At 37.8% G+C, this 22,963-nt stretch overlaps 1 pseudogene; it reads right to left on the bottom strand.

Annotated features, from left to right (window-relative positions):
- Nucleotides 1–4,697: 4,697 nt before the first annotated feature.
- Nucleotides 4,698–13,926, bottom strand: LOC116462093 (UV excision repair protein RAD23 homolog B-like; annotated as a pseudogene).
- Between the last annotated feature and the right edge of the window lie 9,037 nt (nt 13,927–22,963).

The following is a 22,963-nucleotide window of genomic DNA, read 5'->3' as shown; positions in this document are numbered from 1 at the left end:
TAACCATAAAGCTTACAAGTGAAAATCTTTTCAACCTTAGAATAGGCGAAAATTTTTTAGAGGGGATGCAAAAAGCACAAGCCATAAAAGAAAAAAGTATATATATATAGGACATCATCAAAGTTAAAAATTTCTGTCCTTCTAAAGACAGCACTAAGGAAACAAAAGACAAGCAGCAGACTGGGAGAAAATATTTACAATATATATATGTGAAAAAGAATTTGCATTTGAATACATAAATAACTTTTACTAGTCAATGATAAGAACTCAAACACCCAATGAAAACATAGGCAAAAGACTTGAACAGATATTTCTTCAAAGAAGATAAACACATGGAAAAAAAGCATCTGAATAAATGCTCAATATCATTAGTCATCAGGGAAATGCAAATTAGAACAATGATGAAATGCCACTACACTGCTACGAAAATGTCTACAGTTATAAAGATTGATAATACCAAATGCTGGTGAGTATGTGGAGCAACTGGAACTCTCAGACAGTGTGTATTTTTAGTGGAATGATTCATCTCACATTGGTATCTTAAACAAGTGAAGAATTATTCCTTTAAGTCGGGGCCTGAGATTTAATTAATGTTCATATTTATTCCTTTTCTCATTATACCTTCAGATTTTGCTAATTTCCATGGCTGGATTATTGTATATAACCTAGCTAAATATCAAATGGTCTCTATATCAGGAAAGAAACAATTGTTATTGGCCTGGTAAGTTATTTTAAGATATCATCTCTATAACTACCAATTCATACATTCAATACCTCATTCTATCTTTGTTCTATTTTAATTTTCATAAATCATTTTGGAGCCATACTGTATCTCCTTCTTACCATGTAAATCTTGTAATGCCTTTGGCCAAAAGTAATAAAATTCAAATCAAACACAATTAGCAATTCATGAGTTATCTTTCAGTTTATACATCAATTCCAAAAGCTGACTCAATTTATAGACTCAATTAGAATGTCAACTGTGCTAGGTTGTGGAGTTTGAACTGTGACATTGGAAAAATTCAAATATAGTTTTATTTACTCTAGAACTTTAATTTCCTGTAATCCTCTCACAATCTATAAGACAGCGCAATGATCTCTTTGAAGTGAAAACAGAATCATTCCTGAATTTTACTTCCCTACAAGTCTTATTTGCTCTATTTTTATGTTACTGTGATTTTCCAAACCTAAAATAATGATTTAAAGTACAACTGCGAGGAAAACAATTTAATGTATTTTTTATATTCCAGAATAATTAAATTCCCACAATATTTTAATGATTTGGGAGATAATTAAACATAACATGTGATATCTAAGTTCAGCTATCACATGCATTCTGTGGTTTCCTAAATTTTCTGTGGATTTTGCTCTATATCAACTTACTGTCTCATTTTCAGCACCAATATTGATGGGCTCCACTTCATTGTTCAGTCCTTCCCAAATGTATTTAAAATGTAGTCACACATAGATTAAATCATATGTCAGAATTGTTCGTGGTACATCCTGTACATTCCTAAAGAAAGATACTTAATTAATTAAGAAAAAATAGTAGCATTCTGTAGGAAAAGCAAAAAATGCAAGATCAAAACTCCAGCTAAACTCTTTAAGCCATTATGAGTGACCTCTAAACCACAAACAATGTTAAATTCTTGGGAAAACTTTGCTTAACTGGCACTCACGATGCATATTAACTTAGAAGTACAACCCTGCCAAAAATATAAACCACTCAGTGTTTATAAATATGAAAAGAAAATTAGCACATGAGCAAAAGGAAAAACACATCTTTGGTGTCAACCTTTCTGTGAACTTCTCTATTGTGATTACAGTTGTGTTTGCTGGGTTTTGCAGAGGTGTGATGGACAGGGAGAAATGTACACCTGGAGGGAATTGTGCAGCTGTCAATAGTTGCACACTGGAACTATGGTAGGTATAATTTTGTTCATTGTTTGTATTTCCTGATTCACAGAGCCCCTTAAAGTCACTGCAAAGGGAGCAAGTCTTACAGAGGTTCCCAACCCTGTCTGCCTATGAGACTCACTAGAGTGTTTTCAAAAATATTCAAATGCCTGATTCTTTCTACAGGTTAATGAAATAAGAACCTCTGAGCATGGAGCCTGGATATCAGTATTTTCTAATAACAGCTGGTGATTCTGATGCATAGTTAGGTCTAAAAAAAACCGTATTAAAGCAAACGTTAGTAACTGTTTCCAGCCCAGGCTTCTAAGATGATAGAGAGAGTAGGGACAGTATTGAAGGGCCCAAAGCTATTTCCAATTTATCAGAAAGTCCAAGAGAATTATACATACAACCTACAATATCCAGGTTTTGTGTTGGTTGGTTGGATGGATGGTTGATCTGTAATTATATTGCATCACTATTGTATCGTGAAAGACCGTTGATGAACATAAAATGAAGAAATGAATTATTACATAAGAAAATATTTTTAGTACAATGGTTTAACCATTGACTCCATTTTGGAAAAAACTAAAAACAGGATCTCTGAGAGATAGCTGTGGCTTTTGCCTATACAACATCCATTCTCCTTCTTTTGAAAACAACACCTCAATTTTGTAATGGGGAAATATCTCTTCCCCAATGTCAGTCTGAGTCTAATTGAATGTACCATCTGATTCTGGGATGAACATGTGACTCAGACCTGGATAATGCCAGTATTACAACCCTTTGGCCAGAATAATGATTCAAACCCATGAAGATGATCTGAGTCAAGCCATGAGAGTGATCAAAAGTCAGCCCTGATACTTTCTAGACTAGTAAAAAGGAAACCTGAGCCACAAATGAGAGAAGTCTGTGTTACTAAAAAGGCAATGAGGACAAAAGCAGAGACTAGCAAAGAAGACAATGAAACTGGTCTTGTGTTCATGGACTTGTCAGTTATGTAACTCGGTAAATTTAATTTTGTTACTTTTGTTCATTCATTCATTTATTTGAGGAAAGCAAATTTGAATTGAAATTCTGTTATCAGAAACCAAACAAGTTCTAATAAATATAAGATCTTGTATTAGTGAAATTATCAGAACCATTAGGACATCTAGAGATACTTTACTATTCTATTTTTCTTTGTTCATTTGCTTGTTTGTTCAGACAAACTAAAGTTTTAATTTCCCAGAACTAGAACTTCAAGCAAATTTCTAGTCAATCATTCAATCCATCAACAAGTATTTAATGAACTCATTTGTGTCTATCACTCTGCTAGGCATGAAAAAATGAAACTAAGTGGAAGGCCTGGTCCCCCGCCTCCAGTAAGCTTACAAACTAGTCAGAAAGACATAGTAAGTATATTAGAAATAACTTGGAGAGAAGAAAGCTCACAAGTTTCACTCTAAAGGAATATTAATTAACATGCTTCAAGTGTTTTATGTGAGCCAAACATGAAACATTTTAGAAGGATCCTAAGAAATAAATAGTACAACCACTGCCCTCAAGGAGCTTATATAGACATAAAACACTGATTGCACAGATTATTTAAGTGCATTATAAAGCAACATGCCGTAACATAATAATAAAAACAATACCTCAGTATTAAGTTCTGAATAAGTAGCATGGTAATTGCTAATTTACTCTAAAAGCTCAATTTCTTCCATGACTCCCAAGGGCCACTAACTTAAATTTCACAGGTTGGTGTTTACACCTAAACACTGAATCTGTAGGATTGGGGGGTGTTTTCCCAACTCTACCACAAATTCCAGCACTTCTGTGTAGGAATAGATCATCTTCTAAAAAATAAAACCAAATAACTTTTCATAATTCTCCAATTCTCCATTATTCTACAATTTTTCATTATTCTCTAATTCTCCATTATTCTACAATTTTTCCTCATTCTGCAATTGTTTGGTATCCTTTAATTTTTCTTCATTTTTCTAACTCTCTACCAATTCTCTATACTGTTTACAGTTCAGTTTCCAAAGTTTTCCAAGGGTAGCATAATCTAGTTCTTGTGCTAAAGATATAGAAGGAGGAAGTGAAACAATGACCACAGGAAAGTAGAATTAGATTCATGTTGACAAAATCTGTTTCTTTCTTCTTTTTCTTCTTCTCTTAAACCTCCAAATCCAGACTTTCTTGAAAACAAACTATTATTGGATGAAGACTAGCTTTTGTACTCCAAAAGAGTAGTCTCTTAATTCAAATGACTTCCAAGCATATGTGCATGTGTGTTTATGTGTACCTGTATCTGTGTACGTGTGTGTATGTGTATGCATTGAGGGTTAAGATTTCAGACTCTGGAGCGGGGAGGGGTACCTGGAAAGACTAGGAATGAAATTTACCAAACATGGGTCCTTATTTACTTTACGTACTCCTTCATCACTTCTTCTAGGGGGGCAGGGGAGGGGTAGATTAGATTAGTACTGCAAATATGTACCAAGAACACAAAGAATATCTCAGTAATGGAATCAGAGAAAATCCAATAATTAAATGTTCCCTAGTGTCTATTCTGCTGCCTTACTTCCTTAATTTTCCTTTTCAATTCTTATTAACGTTTCTGTTAATGCGTGGATAGGAGAACATGAGACACTGAAAGGGAAATTACATGATTTGGCTACTTATAACTCTTATTTTTAAATAAAAAGTTGACATTTAATTGAGAGATGGAATAATAAGGTTAAAATGTTAGCCAATGTGATCCCCACCCACACACCCAGAATGGGCTCTTACCATGACTTTGGCTTACTCTCTGCTTAGCCAGTTAAGCTGTTCTCATCTGATTGTTTCAGAGAAGGGATCTGAAAACATAAAACACAGAAAAAAAGTAATCACTTCTTGGGTTTTGAATTCAGAAGTCTAAACAATGAGGCAAAAGAGCAGAAAGGAGCCTTCTATATAAGAATCATAATACAGCAAACAATTTAGGATAAAATATGATGAAATGCACAACTTTCCCTAGGTTTCCATTCCATGGCCAATTTAGAAAACAATATTCCCTGCATGTTGATAGAAGTCAAAGAAAATTTTTTAAAATACCCGCTTAATGCCCCATGGAGGCTAGGAAGAAACTGAATCAACTAACGAGCAAAATAACCAGCTAACATCATAGTGACAGGATCAAATTCACACATAACAATATTAATTTTAAATGTAAATGGGCTAAATGCTCCAATTAAAAGACACAGACTGGCAAATTGGATAAAGAGTCAAGACCCATCAGTGTGCTGTATTCAGGAAACCCATCTCACATGCAGAGACACACATAGGCCCAAAATAAAAGAATGGAGGAAGATCTACCAAGCAAATGGAAAACAAAAAAAAGGCAGGAGTTGCAATCCTAGTCTCTGATAAAATAGACTTTAAACCAACAAAGATCAAAAGAGACAAAGAAGGCCATTACATAATGGTAAAGGGATCAATTCAACAAGAAGAGCTAACTATCCTAAATATATATGCACCCAATACAGGAGCACCCAGATTCACAAAGCAAGTCCTGAGTGACCTACAAACAGACTTAGACTCCCACACAATAATAATGGGAGACTTTAACACCCCACTGTCAACATTAGACAGATCAACGAGATAGAAAGTTAACAAGGATACCCAGGAACTGAACTCAGCTCTGCACAAAGTGGACCTAATAGACATCTACAGAACTCTCCACCCCAAATCAACAGAATATACATTTTTTTCAGCACCACACCACACCTATTCCAAAATTGACCACATAGTTGGAAGTAAAGCTCTCCTCAGCAAATGTAAAAGAACAGAAATTATAACAAACTGTCTCTCAGACCACAGTGCAAGCAAACTAGAACTCAGGATTAAGAAACTCACTCAAAACAGCTCAACTACATGGAAACTGAACAATCTGCTCCTGAATGACTACTGGGTACATAACAAAATGAAGGCAGAAATAAAGATGTTCTTTGAAACCAACAAGAACAAAGACACAACATACCAGAAGCTCTGGGACACATTCAAAGCAGTATGTAGAGGGAAATTTATAGCACTAAATGCCCACAAGAGAAAGCAGGAAAGATCCAAAATTGACACCCTAACATCACAATTAAAAGAACTGGAAAAGCAAGAGCAAACACATTCAAAAGCTAGTAGAAGGCAAGAAATAACTAAAATCAGAGCAGAACTGAAGGAAATAGAGACACAAAAAATCCTTCAAAAAATTAATGAATCCAGGGGCTGGTTTTTTGAAAAGATCAACAAAATTGATAGACTGCTCGCAAGACTAATGAAGAAAAGAGAAAAGAATCAAATAGACGCAATAAAAAATGATAAAGGGGATATTACCACCGATCCCACAGAAATACAAACTACCATCAGAGAATACTACAAACACCTCTACGCAAATAAACTAAAAAATCTAGAAGAAGTGGATAAATTCCTTGACACATACACCCTCCCAAGACTAAACCAGGAAGAAGTTGAATCTCTGAACAGACCAATAACAGGCTCTGAAATTGTGGCAATAATCAATAGCTTACCAACCAAAAAGAGTCCAGGACCAGATGGATTCACAGCTGAATTCTACCAGAGGTACAAGGAAGAACTGGGACCATTCCTTCTGAAACTATTCCAATCAATAGAAAAAGAGGGAATCCTCCCTAACTCATTTTATGAGGCCACCATCATCCTGATACCAAAGTTGGGCAGAGACACAACCAAAAAAGAGAATTTTAGACCAATATCCTTGATGAACATTGATGCAAAAATCCTCAATAAAATACTGGCAAACAGAATGCAGCAGCACATCAAAAAGCTTATTCACCATGATCAAGTGGGCTTCATCCCTAGGATGCAAGGCTGGTTCAACATACGCAAATCAATAAATGTAACCCAGCATACAAACAGAACCAAAGACAAAAACCACATGATTATCTCAATAGATGCAGAAAAGGCCTTTGACAAAATTCAACAACCTTCATGCTAAAAACTCTCAATAAATTGGGTATTGATGGGACGTATCTCAAAGTAATAAGAGCTGTCTATGAGAAACCCACAGCCAATATCATACTGAATGGGCAAAAACTGGAAGCATTCCCTTTGAAAACTGGCACAAGACAGGGATGCCCTCTCTCACCACTCCTATTCAACATAGTGCTGGAAGTTCTGGCCAGGGCAATTAGGCAGGAGAAGGAAATAAAGGGTATTCAATTAGGAAAAGAGGAAGTCAAATTGTCCCTGTTTGCAGATGACATGATTGTATATCTAGAAAACCCCACTGTCTCAGCCCAAAATCTCCTTAAGTTGATAAGCAACTTCAGCAAAGTCTCAGGATACAAAATCAATTTACAAAAATCACAAGCATTCTTATACACCAATAACAGAGAAACAGAGAGCCAAATCATGAGTGAATTCCCATTCACAATTGGTTCAAAGAGAATAAAATACCTGGGAATCCAACTTACAAGGGATGTGAAGGACCTCTTCAAGGAGAACTACAAACCACTACTCAATGAAATAAAAGAGGATACAAACAAATGGAAGAACATTCCATGCTCATGGGTTAGAAGAATCAATATCATGAAAATGGCCATACTGCTCAAGGTAATTTATAGATTCAATGCCATCCCCATCAAGCTACCAATGACTTTCTTCACAGAATTGGAAAAAACTACTTGAAAGTTCATATGGAACCAAAAAAGAACCCGCATCACCAAGTCAATCCTAAGCCAAAAGAACAAAGCTGGAGGCATCACGCTACCTGACTTCAAACTATACTACAAGCCTACAGTAACCAAAACAGCATGGTACTGGTACCAAAACAGAGATATAGATCAATGGAACAGAACAGAGCCCTCAGAAGTAACGCTGCATATCTACAACTATCTGATCTTTGACAAACCTGACAAAAACAAGCGTTGGGGAAAGGATTCCCTATTTAATAAATGGTGCTGGGAAAACTGGCTAGCCATATGTAGAAAGCTGAAACTGGATCCCTTCCTTACACCTTATACAAAAATTAATTCAAGATGGATTAAAGACTTACATGTTAGACCTAAAACCATAAAAACCCTAGAAGAAAACCTAGGCATTACCATTCAGGACATAGGCATGGGCAAGGACTTCATGTCTAAAACACCAAAAGCAACGGCAACAAAAGCCAAAATTGACAAATGGGATCTCATTAAACTAAAGAGCTTCTGCACAGCAAAAGAAACTACCATCAGAGTGAACGGGCAAACTACAAAATGGGAGAAAATTTTCACAACCTACTCATCTGAAGGGCTAATATCCAGAATCTACAATGAACTCAAACAAATTTACAAGAAAAAAACAAACAACCCCACCAAAAAGTGGGCAAAGGACATGAACAGACACTTCTCAAAAGAAGACATTTATGCAGCCAAAAAACACACGAAAACATGCTCATCATCACTGGCCATCAGAGAAATGCAAATCAAAACCACAAGGAGATACCATCTCACACCAGTTAGAATGGCCATCATTAAAAAGTCAGGAAACAACAGGTACTGGAGAGGATCTGGAGAAATAGGAACACTTTTACACTGTTGGTGGGACTGTAAACTAGTTCAACCATTGTGGAAGTCAGTGTGGCGATTCCTCAGGGATCTAGAACTAGAAATACTATTTGACCCAGCCATCCCATTACTGGGTATATACCCAAAGGACTATAAATCATGCTGCTATAAAGACACATGCACACGTATGTTTCTTGTGGCACTATTCACAATAGCAAAGACTTGGAACCAACCCAAATGTCCAACAACGATAGACTGGATTAAGAAAATGTGGCATGTATACACCATGGAATACTATGCAGCCATAAAAAATGATGAGTTCATGTCCTTTGTAGGGACATGGATGAAAATGGAAACCGTCATTCTCAGCAAACTATCGCAAGGACAAAAAACCAAACACCGCATGTTCTCACTCATAGGTGGGAATTGAACAATGAGAACACATGGACACAGGAAGGTGAACATCACACTCAGGGGACTGATGTGGGGTGGGGGGAGGGGGAGAGATAGCATGAGGAGATACACCTAATGCTAAATGACAAGTTAATGGGTGCAGCAAACCAACATGGCACATGTGTACATATGTAACAAACCTGCACATTGTGCACATGTACCCTAAAACTTAAAGTATAATAATAATAAAATAAAAAATAAAAAAAATCATTTCCTATTAAAGCCAACATCTGGCCACTCTCAAAAAAAAAAATTATCTGCCTCCTCCATTAGCATATAAAATTTATGAGGACAGGGATTATCTTCTTAGTCATCTTCAGTCTTCTGCTCCTACAACAGTACTTAGCACATGAGAGTGGTTCACTAAATATTCTTTGGATGAATTAGCAAATCTCCATGCCCCTATATAGACTATAGTTTTCTGTCTGACATATTACACCTTTTCTCTTGTTTTGCTCAAATTCACTTTTCTCAGCATGGATACATCTCCTTCATAAGGACTTTCCAGAAACTTCAGTTTGGGCTAATTGTTCCTCCTCTCTATTCTCATAGCACTGAATGTGTCATCACCCAGCAATTATCTGTCTATTAAAATTACATAAATCTATGCCTGCCACTTGCACTAGATTTTAACATCTATGATAAAAGTAAGCATGTCTTCATTCAACAATTCAATAAGCATGTAGCAGGCATACAGTGCTAGGTACTGGGAATGCAACATAGAACAGACAGGCAAGGTTCCTATACTCAGATGCATTCAGTCAAATGTCTTACTCTTGGATGGACTCTCAACACTTAACACTGCTTGGCATATTGGGAGGATTAATGAGTGTCTCTATTTGGACCTATTACATTATATCTCATACTTGCAAAATGGTCTCTCCTTATATCACCTCTCACTTTCATCAGAATAAAGCATATGAAATTTGGAGATATTAACTTAGGTTTTCCTGTGTAGATTCTGCAACTTTGCTCCTAATCACAAAAGTCAAAGGCATTCATGCATTTTTTTTTTCCCATGGGAGGACCAAAAGAGTCCAAAGAGAATAAAGAAGTAAATTGAGCTTCTAGATTATTTTAAAATCAACTCTATTGATATATAATTAACATAACACCAAATGTACCCATTTGAAGTGTACATTTTGATGATTTTTGGCTAATTTATTAACTCATGCAACCATTATCAAATGAAGATATAGAACATTTTCATCACCCCAGAAAGCTTCCCTACATTTTTCCCAGCCAACCCCATCAACATCTCCAGCCCCAGAGAGTCAACGGCTTGCTTTCTGTCCATTTAAATTAGACTTGTTTTTTCTAGTTTTATATAAATGGAATCATTTGGTATGTACTTTTTTTGATCTGACTACTTTTTCAGTCTAATGTTTTTGAGATTCATGTATACTATTGCTTGTATCAGCATTTCATTCTTTTTTATTGCTGAGCAGTATTACATTATATAGCTAGAGCATGGTTTCTTTAACCATTTATCAGTTGATATTTAGGTTATTTCAATTTGGGGGTAATTATGAATAAAGTTTCCTGAACAGTTGTAAACAAGTCTTTGTTAGATAGCTTTTGTCTGTTTTGTTTTATAACTTTTACTGCAATGTAACAATGAAGTAAACAGTAATTAGACACCTACTATTTTTTCCCCAAAACAAAAAAAAATGTAAACAGGAAAATAACTCTGCCTATACTTGTACAGCTTCTCACATCATGTTAGAAGGGTCTCACATTCAATGATCAAGAAATTTTAAAATAGCAGTAATTATTTTCATTTTCAGAAAAGGTTCCCTTTCTCCCCTCCCACCCTAAGTATTTAATATGAAAGAATGGGCTTCCTTACACATTAATTTTATACTTATTTTTGAAGCAGCAACAATTAACTATCAATAATTTGGCATTTCTATTTACAGTCACTACAAAGTTCTTTTAAATTTCACAGTCATTATCCAGTGTTGCCATGAAACAGAGACTGTAAATTCTAGGTAGCTAAGATTTTTTCTGAAACCATTGTTAAGTCAAAGAAATATAAAGCAGGGCATTACATTAAGTTTCTGGATCTAGTACATAATAAAAAGAGTGAAACCAAGGAAAAGTTATCTACTGTTTTACAGAAGAAATAAAGACCTGCAAAAGCTGATTTTTGGTTGTATATAATATTTTACATGCTGTGTGGAGTTGCAGCATCTGCTAATTGAAGCAGATATGCACTGTATTTATCCCTGTCCTATATCCTAGATCCCTCCCTCCCCACCCCCAACAGTCTACTACCTTATACCACGTATTGTGGATATGAGCCCAAGTCATCCCAGATAATCCAGTGAACAAGTTGGTGTAATGCACTAGTGCGAAGTGTGAGATATAAAAAACTCCCTTTCTGTCTTCATCAAAGTTCTGCTGTAGAAGAAAATCGGCACCCAAATTCTTATTCTCACAGGCAAAATATGCTTGTATCACAAGTTCTTCAGGAAATCCTAATGCCTTTAACCTTTCTATAGCTTCTTTGTCATGAGGTATTACTTGAATGTAGTTCATAGGACCCTTTCCAGCTTCTGCAATTCCTCCACTGCCACCTCCACCTCCTCCTCTTTGACCACCAGCTTCTCGAACTGGTTCAGTTAACATCTGAATGAAATGCTCGTGGTGTTGGCTCATTTGCTGAAGTAATTGAGGATTCTCTCAATATATCTACTGTAGTAACGCTGGAAGAAGGGAAGGATTCTGTTGAATAATTTGTCTCATCTGTTGAAACTGAGGCTGATTCCATAAAAATTCAAGGGGATGTTCCAGAACTTGTAGTCGTTGCTGTCATAGTTGCTGCAGCTGCAGCCACTGTTGAAGACTGAGGAGCTCCAGTACTAGCTGCTTGGTGGGGGTTAATCACAACCTGACTTTATCTCCAGGGATTCCCATTAAAAGATACTCCACTGCCCTGTCAGGGTTGTTGAAACTGGCTCTTGGGGCTGAAATTACTTGCTCTTGTTCATAGTCCATTGACATGATCTCAGTTACCATATTCTCGTAAGACTGACCCGTCACAAGTGCACTCGTTGCATCTTCAAAAACGTTTGACCAAGAAGAATCTCCCAATGTACTATCAGTTGATGTCGGGCTAGTAGCCACTGGTGTCTCTGCTGGCTTTTCTGCAGGTTTCTCTTGTTTAGTTGCACTAGCAGGTGCAGGTTCAGAAGACACTGTCACTGATACTGGAGTGATGAATGCAGGTGTGAAAGTGGGAGCCAAAGCAGGGACAGGGGTTGGAGCCTGAGCCACAGTTGTTGCTGTGGAGGAAGTAACTGCTGTAGTGCTGGTGAGAGGTGACAGCGTGCTGTCAGTCCTCACAGCCCTTGCTTGCTCTCGGTGCCTCCTCTGCCTGGGCTCCCACTTTGGTGGCACTTGAGGAGCCCTTCAGCCCACCGCTGCACTGTGGGAGCCGCTTTCTGGGCTGGCCAAGGCGGGAGCCGGCTCCCTCAGCTTGCGGGGAGGTGTGGAGGGAGAGGCGCCAGTGGGAACCGGGGCTGCATGCGGCGCTTGCGGGCCAGCTGGAGTTCCGGGTGGGCGTGGGCTTGACGGGCCCTGCACTCGGAGCAGCTGGCCGGCCCTGCTGGCCCCAGGCAATGAGGGGCTTAGCACCCGGGCCAGCTGCTGCGGAGGGTGTACTTGGTCCCCCAGCAGTGCCAGTCCACTGGTGCTGCGCTGGATTTCTCACCAGGCGTTAGCTGCCTTCCCGCGGGGCAGGCCTCGGGACTGCAGCCTGCCATGCCTGAGCCTTCCCCCGCCTCCGTGGGCTCCTATGTGGCCTGAGCCTCCCCGACGAGCACCAGCCCCTGCTCTAGGGTGCCCAGTCCCATCGACCACCCAAGGGCTGCGGAGTGCGAGTGCACAGCGTGGGACTGGCAGGCAGCTCCGCCTGCAGCCCCGGTCCAGGATCCACTGGGTGAAGCCAGCTGGGCTCCTGAGTCTGGTGGGGATGTGGGGAACCTTTATGTCTAGCTCAGGGATTGTAAATGTACCAATCAGCACTCTGTATCTAGCTCAAGGTTTGTAAACACACCAATCAGCACCCTGTGTCTAGCTTGAGGTTTGTGGATGCACCAATCGACACTCTGTATCTAGCTGCTCTGGTGGGGCCTTGGAGAACCTTTGTGTCGATACTCTGTATCTAACTGATCTGATGGGGACGTGGAGAACCTTTATGTCTAGCTCAGGGATTATAAACACACCAATCAGCGCCCTGTCAAAACAGACCACTCAGCTCTACCAATCAGCAGGACGTGGGTGGGGCCAGATAAGAGAATAAAAGCAGGCTGTCCAGCCAGCAGTGGCAACCCGCTGGGGTCCCCTTCCACACTGTGGTAGCTTTGTTGTTTCGCTCTTTGCAATAAATTTTGCTACTGCTCACTCTTTGGGTCCACACTGCTTTTACGGGCTGTAACACTCACCGCGAAGGTCTGCAGCTTCACTCCTGAAGCCAGCGAGACCACGAGCCCCCCCGGAGGAACGAACAACTCCAGACGTGCCGCCTTAAGAGCTGTAACACTCACCCTGAAGGTCTGCAGTTTCACTCCTGAGCCAGCCAGACCACGAACCCACCAGAAGGAAGAAACTCCGAACACATCTGAACATCAGAAGGAACAAACTCCAGACACGCCGCCTTTAGAACTGTAACCCTCACCGCGAGGGTCCGCGGCTTCATTCTTGAAGTCAGTGAGACCAAGAACCCACCAATTACGCACACACTGGCAGGAGCTGACTGCTGAGTTGTAGCTGGTGCTGGTGTAGACACTGCTTTGGGTTTGGTCACCATAAACACCACAAAGTTTTTCTCATCAATTTTATATTCTTTGAGAGCAGTATCATCATTGAGGATTTTGCTTACATAAATTAATTTTTGACCTGCTACCAGAGAGGCATCTTTTCCCTTTTCAGATTCTGTCTTCTCTTTCAGTGCTTTCACTGTCTCTTTGGGGTCAATGTCTATCTTGAAGGTGTGCGGCTGGAGGGTCTTCAGGGTGACCTGCATGGTGCCACTGCGAAGCTTGGCTGCCGGGCCTGTGCCGGGGTGCTGGCTGTTGGGCGGGGTCTGTGGCCTTGTTAGATAACTTTTTATTTCTCTTGGAATAATACTTAGATATGCAAATGGTGAGTTGTATAATAAATGGATAGTTATTTTAATAAGAAACTGCCAAAATGTTTCCAATGGGACTGAGCCATTTTGCATTCCCAGCAGGAAAGTATAAGAATTCTAGTTATTTCACATCCTTACTGACACTTGGTATTATTATTCTTTCTTATTTATACCACTCTATTTCTTATAGACTTCATGGCAGGCTAGTGTCTGGATAACTAGAGCAGAATTCAGGGACACTTGGGCCTTATGGAATAACAAGAACTGATCTGCAAATGTGTTTGCATAGCAGCTTGATGAAGTCCATATAGTTGAGCCTGGAGCAAAAGAAAGTAGCCAAGACTTTCTGTATCCCAAGAGCTGAAAGGGCAAAACAAAACCAAAAGGACTTTAGGATTTAGAAGATAAGGATGCACAGGATAAGGATGCAGCCAGAGATCGTGCTTGGACCACAAATGTTAGTAGTGAACACCAGCACAAAAATATGGAGAAGTAGTGATCTGATTAATGACTTGGGGGTGACAATATTACAGAGAACAAAAAGCCGCCTTCAGACTGATGCCATGTCCTCACAGAACTTAGATATAATCCTAAAGAGCAAAAGAAGGATAAAAAAAAAATGTTTTCCTTAAGTTGACAGAGCTTAAATTCTAAATCTACCAAGTTTATATCCTGAAGTGACTGAGTGTACTTAATAATAGCAATATTAAGCTGTTGCCCAACAAGCAGTTTGTAGGTAAGGATGGAAATTAAAGTTGTTTACTAAAAATACATTTGACTTCTGCATACTTGTATTTTCTGTGTGAAAATTCACCTACATCATAACAACATGTATCTACCTATTCAGATGTCCTTGCTTAAAAAAAATTGTCCACCTTTGAATTTCATGTGTATTTTGGTAGTGGTCATGATATATATATATATATATATATATTAGAAAAATGCATAATAAAAGAATATTTCTGTAATCCTAGCACTTTGGGAGGCCAAGGCGGGCAGATTCCTTGAGGTCAGGAGTTTGAGACCAGCCTGGCCAACATGGTGAAACCCCATCTCTACTAAAAATACAAAAATTAGCTGAGCCCGGTGGCATGTGCCTGTAATCCCAGCTACTCTGGAGGCTGAGGCAGGAGAATCACTTAACCTAGGAGGCAGAAGTTGTAGTGAACCAAGATTGCACCATTGCACTCTGGCCTGGGAAAGAGAGGGAGACTCTATTTAAAAAACAAACAAAAACAAACAAACAAAAAACAAAAAAACAAGATTTCAGTTAAGACTCTAAAACAACAACTTGATATAGTTTTTTTTGAGACAGAGTCTCACTCTATTGCCCAGGCTGGAGTGCAGTGGCGTGATCTCGGCTCACTGCAAGCTCCGCCTCCCAGATTCACGCCATTCTCCTGCCTCAGCCTCCCAAGTAGCTGGGACTACAGGCGCCCACCACCACACCTGGCTAATTTTTTGTATTTTTAGTGGAGATGGGGTTTCACCGTGTTAGCCAGAATGGTCTTGATCTCCTGATCAACCTACCTTGGCCTCCCAAAGTGCTGGGATTACAGGCATGAGCCACCGCGCCTGGCCAACTTGATATAGTTTTATGGTTTAGAGAGAATTCCTCTGCAATGGAAATGTTAACAGCTTTTATAAAAGTAACGAACATAAGCCTGACATTGGTACATATATAGTGTAAAAATATACATCAGTAAAGACTTCTATTTAATATCAAGTATTTTTATGAATATATTTAAAATGAGATCATAGTTTGTGTGTATGTGTCTTTGTGTGTGTATATATATTATTATATTAATTATAATATATATTATATATGCATTTTTTTCTGGTAGTTATTTTCTATAAAGTCTCCATAAACACTGAGTTAGTGAATACTAAACCATTCACTAATTTCCCTGTGGGAAATACAGAGTTAGGTTCCTGTGAACCTTTGGTCACAACATTTTCATTAAGTAATCAACATATAACCTCGTTTTATGTGTGTTTCTATTTAAATAAACCTTATTTAATACATACAGTTGATTCATTAGCATTGAACTCACAGCCAACAGCACTATAACTCATGCCTCATATTCATGTTAGATAAATAAAGCTTATTTAACGCATGAAATTATGTCATTTTCTTCATAAGGTACATTACATGCTTCTTCTGCTTGGAAACACTAGATAGCACTTCAGTGCCTCAGCACTATATTTGGGGCCATTTAAAACAGAGAAATCACCAAAAGCACAAAAATGCAAAAATAAAAAGGTGTGGCACTAAATAGACAATAAAAAGAATGCTTGTTTAGGGAATGAGAACTGAACAAGCAGGCAGGGTTTGTTCCTGTCCAACCTCAGCTGGGATGAGGTTGGGTGCAAGAAACTGCATGTCCTCAAATGGCAGTGAAAGTGCAACAAGTACTGATTTTGGAGTTACAGGTAAATTTTAGTGAGTAGGCAATTTCACAAATATGCAATCCACAAATAAGGCTTGACTGTACGTGTGTGAGTGTTGTGTGTGTGTGTGTGTGTAGTAGTGTGCTCCTTGAAGATGCAAATTTTGCTGACATACTTTTAGAAAAAAAAAGTTATCTATGGATACCTTATATTGAACAATCAGTATTTTCTAAATTCGACATTAGTAGATAAAAGGAATTTAACTAAGACGTTCTCTCCAGAAGTGTGTTAATAACTTATAAATAATCATTTAACCTCAGACTTTCCCTAGACTAGATAAAGTACTTTGCATAGTTCATGTTACCTTTGTGAAACAATTTTCTCTAAAATACGAATACCCCAGAATTCAGAAACCAGTCACTTATTGTTATATGTCGTGTTTGCCAGGCTTAGAAAGCTTATTGCTTGGAGTTGGGTCTTTGTGGCCATTCCTTAGGGAACCTCCCGATTTAGGTCTGTAAGATGCCTTGTTATATCATAGTTAGCACCCTGATTTACCCTTTCACTTTCGAATTCTTCCCCCAACTCCTTCTGGAAAAAGCCAATACAATACCATCCATATTTTAAATGAACTTATGTAAATTTTCATCAAATATAAAACTCTTTCTATACATTTTTTTTTTGAGATGGAGTCTCGCTCTGTCACTCAGGCTGGAGTGCAATGGTGCCATCTCAGCTCACTGCAACCTCTGCCTCCTGGATTCAAGCAATTGTCCAGCTAATTTTTGGGGTTTTTTTGGTTTTTGGGGTTTTTTTGTTGTTGTTTTTGTGGTTTGTTTTTTGTTTTTTTGAGATGGAGTCTCACTCTGTCACCAGGCTGGATTGCAGTGGTGCGATCTTGGCTCACTGCAGCCTCCGACTCCCTGGTTCAAGTGATTCTCCTGCCTCAGCCTCCCGAGTAGCTGGGATTACAGGCACACGCCACCATGCCCAGCTAATTTTTGTATTTTTAGTAGAGACAGGGTTTCACCATGTTGGCCAGGCTGGTCTTGAACTCCTGACCTTGTGATCCGCCCACCTCAGCCTCCCAAAGTGCTGGGATTACAGGCATGAGCCACTGTGCCCAGGCCTATACTTTTAATATATTTTATTGGCTCAGGGAAGATATATAATTGGTCATTCATTCACTTGTTTTAAAAAATCATTTAAGAAATGATGATTGAATGACTATTATGTCCTAGACCATGATCATCCTCTGTGTAGGAGTCCATCGTCAACATAAATGCCATCCAACCAGCCCTCTGCTAGGTCTAATCATCTTGATTCATATTTCCCCAATCCTCTTCAGTTTCTTCCTGTTTCTCCTTTATTATCTTCTTTCTTGTTCTGATCTGCTTTTGGTTCAAAAGCTCAGAACTGAATTCAGCAAACGTCTGACCTAGTGCAGATAAAACCAACGACCCACAATATAATAACTTGGTATGAAGACAAAAAAAGTATAAATTTTTCTAATTATAGAACTAATAAATTTTATTGCCCTAAAATACTTGAAATGGTAAATTTACAAGGAAGAGAATAATACAAAATAATAAAAATCCCTCTAATCCCAGCACACAGAGATAATCCTCTTTATAATTTGTTGTATTTCCCTCCTATGCATATTGTTCTAAATAGTTCCAGTAGACAACTTACGCATTTTTCTTTTCCACTATTGATAATTTAAATTTTTAATAAATATCATATTCTGTTTTATAATGACATAATTTAATTACTCATTCCCATGATGCCAGACAAACATATTTCTTGCAATTATTTAACATATATGTAGTTGATTCATTAATATTGAACTCAGAGCCAAAAGCACTATAACGCATGCCTGATATTCATGTTACATGAATGAAGCTTATTTAACACAAATAAGTTTGTCATTTTCCTCATAAGGTACATCACAGGGGCTTCTTCTGCTTGGAAACACTAGACAGCACTTAGTGCCTCACTGCTTTGCTAAATAAAATTATACTCAATAATGTTGCAAAGGATTCGCAGACTATTCAAGTAAAGTCTTAGTCATTTTTTTGTGGTTGAATGTGGCCTGTTATTTCTGATTGATATACACAGCATTAAATTTATTCTTAGAAACTATAATACTCTCTGTTTTTTTACTTTCATTTGTGTTTATCAAGGTTGCTTCAAATTTATTTCTATTAAACGTGCGAATTTGGCAATGAAAATTTAAATGGCTATATTTATAAATAAGTGAAACTTGAACAGAAAATGCATAGAACATCTCTGCTATAAACAAAACAAACAAAAAATATTTTTATAAAACAAAGAATGTTAGGATAATACCAAAAATGATCAGGAAGTTTATATATGCTAGAGTTCAAATTAGCCAGTAAAGGGGACGATATTTGGCCTATTTAGGGCAGTTTATTTCACAATAAATTATATATTTTATATCATGCATTATGAGTAAAAAAAATTAGAGCTCTTATTACTCAGATCAACATTTTCAAATATAAGTATTTACTTTATCATTTTAATTAAGGCAAATATTCTCACCCCTTAGTATTTATTGAGCTTCCCACTCACCCTAGGGAACATGGCAGAGCTTCTATTTGCTTTGTATTTGCTGAAAATGGCAATTAACAAGTCAAGAGAATTTTATTTTAAACAAAATTGTTAACACACTGTTAATAGGTAAAATCATGTGTTCTGGGAAGTAATTTGTGGGCAAGTGGTTATGATACAAGCATTTTTAAATAGACTTCAAGGAAGGGACACCAAACTGGAATGTTGAAAAGTATGTAAATGTGGGTAATGTTGCATGGAAGTAAATCTCATCTATCATTCCTCAGAAAATGCATGTGGTAAGATAGCACTTCCCTACCTCCTTGAAGTGAGTCGTGTTCATATGACTTGCATGGTCCAATGAAACCTAAGAGTGTATGTCACCTCCAGATGATAATTTGAAGAACCGTTGCAGAATTTGTCATGACTTTTCCTTTCCAATGTGATTGTGGGTGTACATTTTGAGACAGGGACTTCATCTACTGAGTTCTTGAGTGACTAGAATGAACAGTACTACTGCTACTTTGCTTTGGAAATGTGGCATGAAATCTCAGTGGTTTCAAACATAAGAAATAAACTTTTACTTTTGAAACCACTGAGATTTTGGGCTTGTTACTGTAGCATAACCCTAATTTATCCTAACTATTACTACCTCTATGAAAAAAATCTCCAGTAAAAAAAAAAACAAAACAAAACAAACAAACAAAAAAAACCATAAAATGTTACTTATTCTCTGAGTAACTCTAGCTGCAAAGGACCAACTAGAATTGTGGTTGGGGGGTGGGTCTTGTGAACTGATTATTTTTTCAAAGCCTATGGATCTGCTAATATTGGAAATTTGCCTTTAACACACACAAAACTGCTGGATTTTCCTTATTCTATGAGGTAAAATCCTCCTCTTAATTAACTTTATATTTTCTTTTTTCCACTCATTTACTCCACAAACATGTATTTGTTACCTAATATAAGCAGGTGATCTGAAGAATTCAAAGATGAGATGAAACTCATCCTTGAGGTCTTTATCACCTAAGAATGGGGATAAAATATTTACATACATTAGTGTATAAAATAGGAAGTGAAGTCCCCCACCCATAACCCCATACTTAGGAACTGATTAATCTGCTGTATAGCTTTTTGGATTGTAATACCCATATAAACATCTTTTTCTTTTATATAAATGAAAAATATATTCTAAGTGATTTTTCTGGAACCTGATATTTTCTCAGTCTTTTAGAGAATCTTTCCATGTGAATACACATAAATCAACCTCATTATTTTTTAATGGCTGTCTTGTATTACATTTAGAAATATCTCAGTTTATATATCCAAGCTTTCTATTGTGCATCTTTTTAAAAGTGTGATTACAAAGTGGATAGAATCTTCTTATTTACAAAATACATTTTACTACAAAACTACCTATATTTATTCAAACTGAACATAATATTAAAATAAAGGAAAAGAACTCATCTAGGTAGGTCCTGATTCAAAGTTGCCTAAGGGGAAAAATTGCTTGTTTGTTTATTTATTTATTGTTGTTTATTTAACTGAAATGTCCAATGATCTGTTCTGGACATATCTGCTATGCTTCTTCCTCATTGTTTTGTTTCGTCTTTCATAATATTCATAGGCTGGAGTAGTTCAAGCATACATCCTCCAGACTCACATTCAGAAGAAAAGAGTTTTCTATAGTCCCAGGGGCTCACATATAAGTCCCAAAACTCTCTCAGTTTTGAGCAACTTTCAACTCATAACACCCTTGATGGGTCAGTGTGGCTAGTGAAATTGGGTAGGCTCTTTTACCAGGCTTGGGTCTCATATTCCATCTCTGGAGTTGAAGTAATGAAGCACCTTCTTCAAAGCATGCTATGTGAGTGAGAAGGGTTTTTCTAATAAAGACAAGGAGTGGTAAGTGAGCATGGCCAAAAAATAATTGACATCCTCTACAGCCCTGCTCCATCTCCCTGAACTCCTATTAGCCCTCCCCACAGGCTGCCACTCAACAGTCTTGTATTCTCTCACAAATTGTCTATGCATCTGCAAGACACACACGCAAGTGGAATCACACTATAGATTGCTTTTTGTTATTTCATTTTTCATCAATATTCTATCCTAGGCTTTTTGTTTCAGGCCATGAAAGTCTATTTCAGGCTTTTCGATGGCTGTATAATACTTCGTTATAAGTATGTACTATAAATCATTCAGCTAATCTCCTATTTATGGACATTGGTGGATGGGGGTGTTATAATGACAAATAATGTTTCACTGAACATATTAGTATTAGTCTATTCTTGCATTGAAACGAGGTTTAATTGGCTCACAATTCTACAGGCTGTACTGGAAGCATGGCAGCTTCTCCTTCTGGGGAGGCCTCAGGTAGCTTCAAATCATGGTGGAAGGCACAGCAGTAGCTCACACATCACATAGCAAAAGCAGGAGCAAGAGATAGTGAAGCGGGGAGGTGCTGCCCACTTTAAATGACCAGATCTCAGAAGAACTCACCTCACTATGCAAGGACAGGGCCGCAGGGGATGATGCTAAACCATTCCTGAGAAATTCACCCCCATAATCCAATCACCTCACACTAAGACCCACCTCCAACACTGGGGATTACATTTCAATATGAGATTTGGGTGAGAACACACATCTAAACTATATTAATACTTATACATAAATCTGTATGCATTTGTTCAAGTTTATCTCCAGATTCAAATCTTAGACATAAAATTATTGGGTCAAGAGGACATAAGCATTTAAAATTTTAACATACATGTTTAAAAATAGAAATAAAATTAGAGGTTAAAGATCTTTGCCCTCCCATCCACAGTATATGGGAATGCCTGAGTCTCATTGTATCTTTGCAGTTTTGCTCAAGTGATGGCTGAAAACCAGTATTTCATTTTTATTTTGTTCTGAATGTCACACATTTTTTATTGGCCAGATGAATGCCATTATCTGTGAATGGCCTATTTCCATGTTCATTTTCTTCTAGATACAAAATTTCTCTTATTGAGTTATTAGTATATTAAGAAAATTAGCATCTAATCTACTGCATTAACATTTTTAAAACACTTTTGACTCTTTTTATGCCATTTTTGTTATATTAAACTTTTTTAAAGCTTTATATATTTATATTTGTCAATCTGTTTTCTTATAGTTTCTGGAATTTGTATGTTACTTATAAATCACTTTTAAATTTACACTAAACTCACTATAGTTTCTATTCCTTCAATGGCCACATTTTTGTTTAAGTCATTGATTCTTCTGCAATTATTGTTAGTCTTGGGGTGTGGTCCTCATTAATAATTTGTTTCTCTCATCTTCTAGGTACATAGTAGATTGCACGTACACACCCAGTGGTAGATTGGAGCCAGATAAGTAGCTCTGGGCAATCACTTGTGAGTGGAAGTAAGCACAAGTCACTAGAGGGTGGACATTTCATTGCCAATGCAAGAGCTTATTTTTCCCTCTGATGCAGCATCACGCCATGTTTGAGATGGTAGCTATTCCACCAGCCATCAGCCTGGGTCTTTGAGTTATAGAAGCCACAGAGGTCTTCTGATAACAAGAAGTGAAAAATAAACTTTTGTGGTATTAAGCCATTAATACTTGGTTGCTTTTTAACTGCAGCATAACCAGCTGTATCCCATCTTTTCTTTTGGGGACAGTTTTGTAGCAGATGCTGTCAGTGCCTCTCATATTACCTCCCTGTTAGCATCTGTTTGCCTTTGGCCCAATTTCCAACTCCTAGCACCAGTAGTTCTTTGTTAAGGGTGTCCTCTCACTGCTGAAACTCACTCTGCCACCTGTTCAACAGGTTGGAAGCTTCTGGAATTAATGTCTCTAGGAGCAGCTCTCAAGCAATATCTGAAGAGTGTTAGTGTATAAATACTTAGCTCCCTTACCCCTTGGGTAGGATAACTTTAAGGCAGAATAGCTTGTCTGGGCTTCAGGAGCTTTCCCTGTGGGATTA

This window comes from Hylobates moloch, unplaced genomic scaffold (genome assembly GCF_009828535.3).
Source record: "Hylobates moloch isolate HMO894 unplaced genomic scaffold, HMol_V3 SCAFFOLD_22, whole genome shotgun sequence".
In the NCBI taxonomy this organism is placed as follows: domain Eukaryota; kingdom Metazoa; phylum Chordata; class Mammalia; order Primates; family Hylobatidae; genus Hylobates; species Hylobates moloch.
Note: the sequence above shows the minus strand (reverse complement) of the source record. Positions and strands in the feature narration are given on the sequence as shown.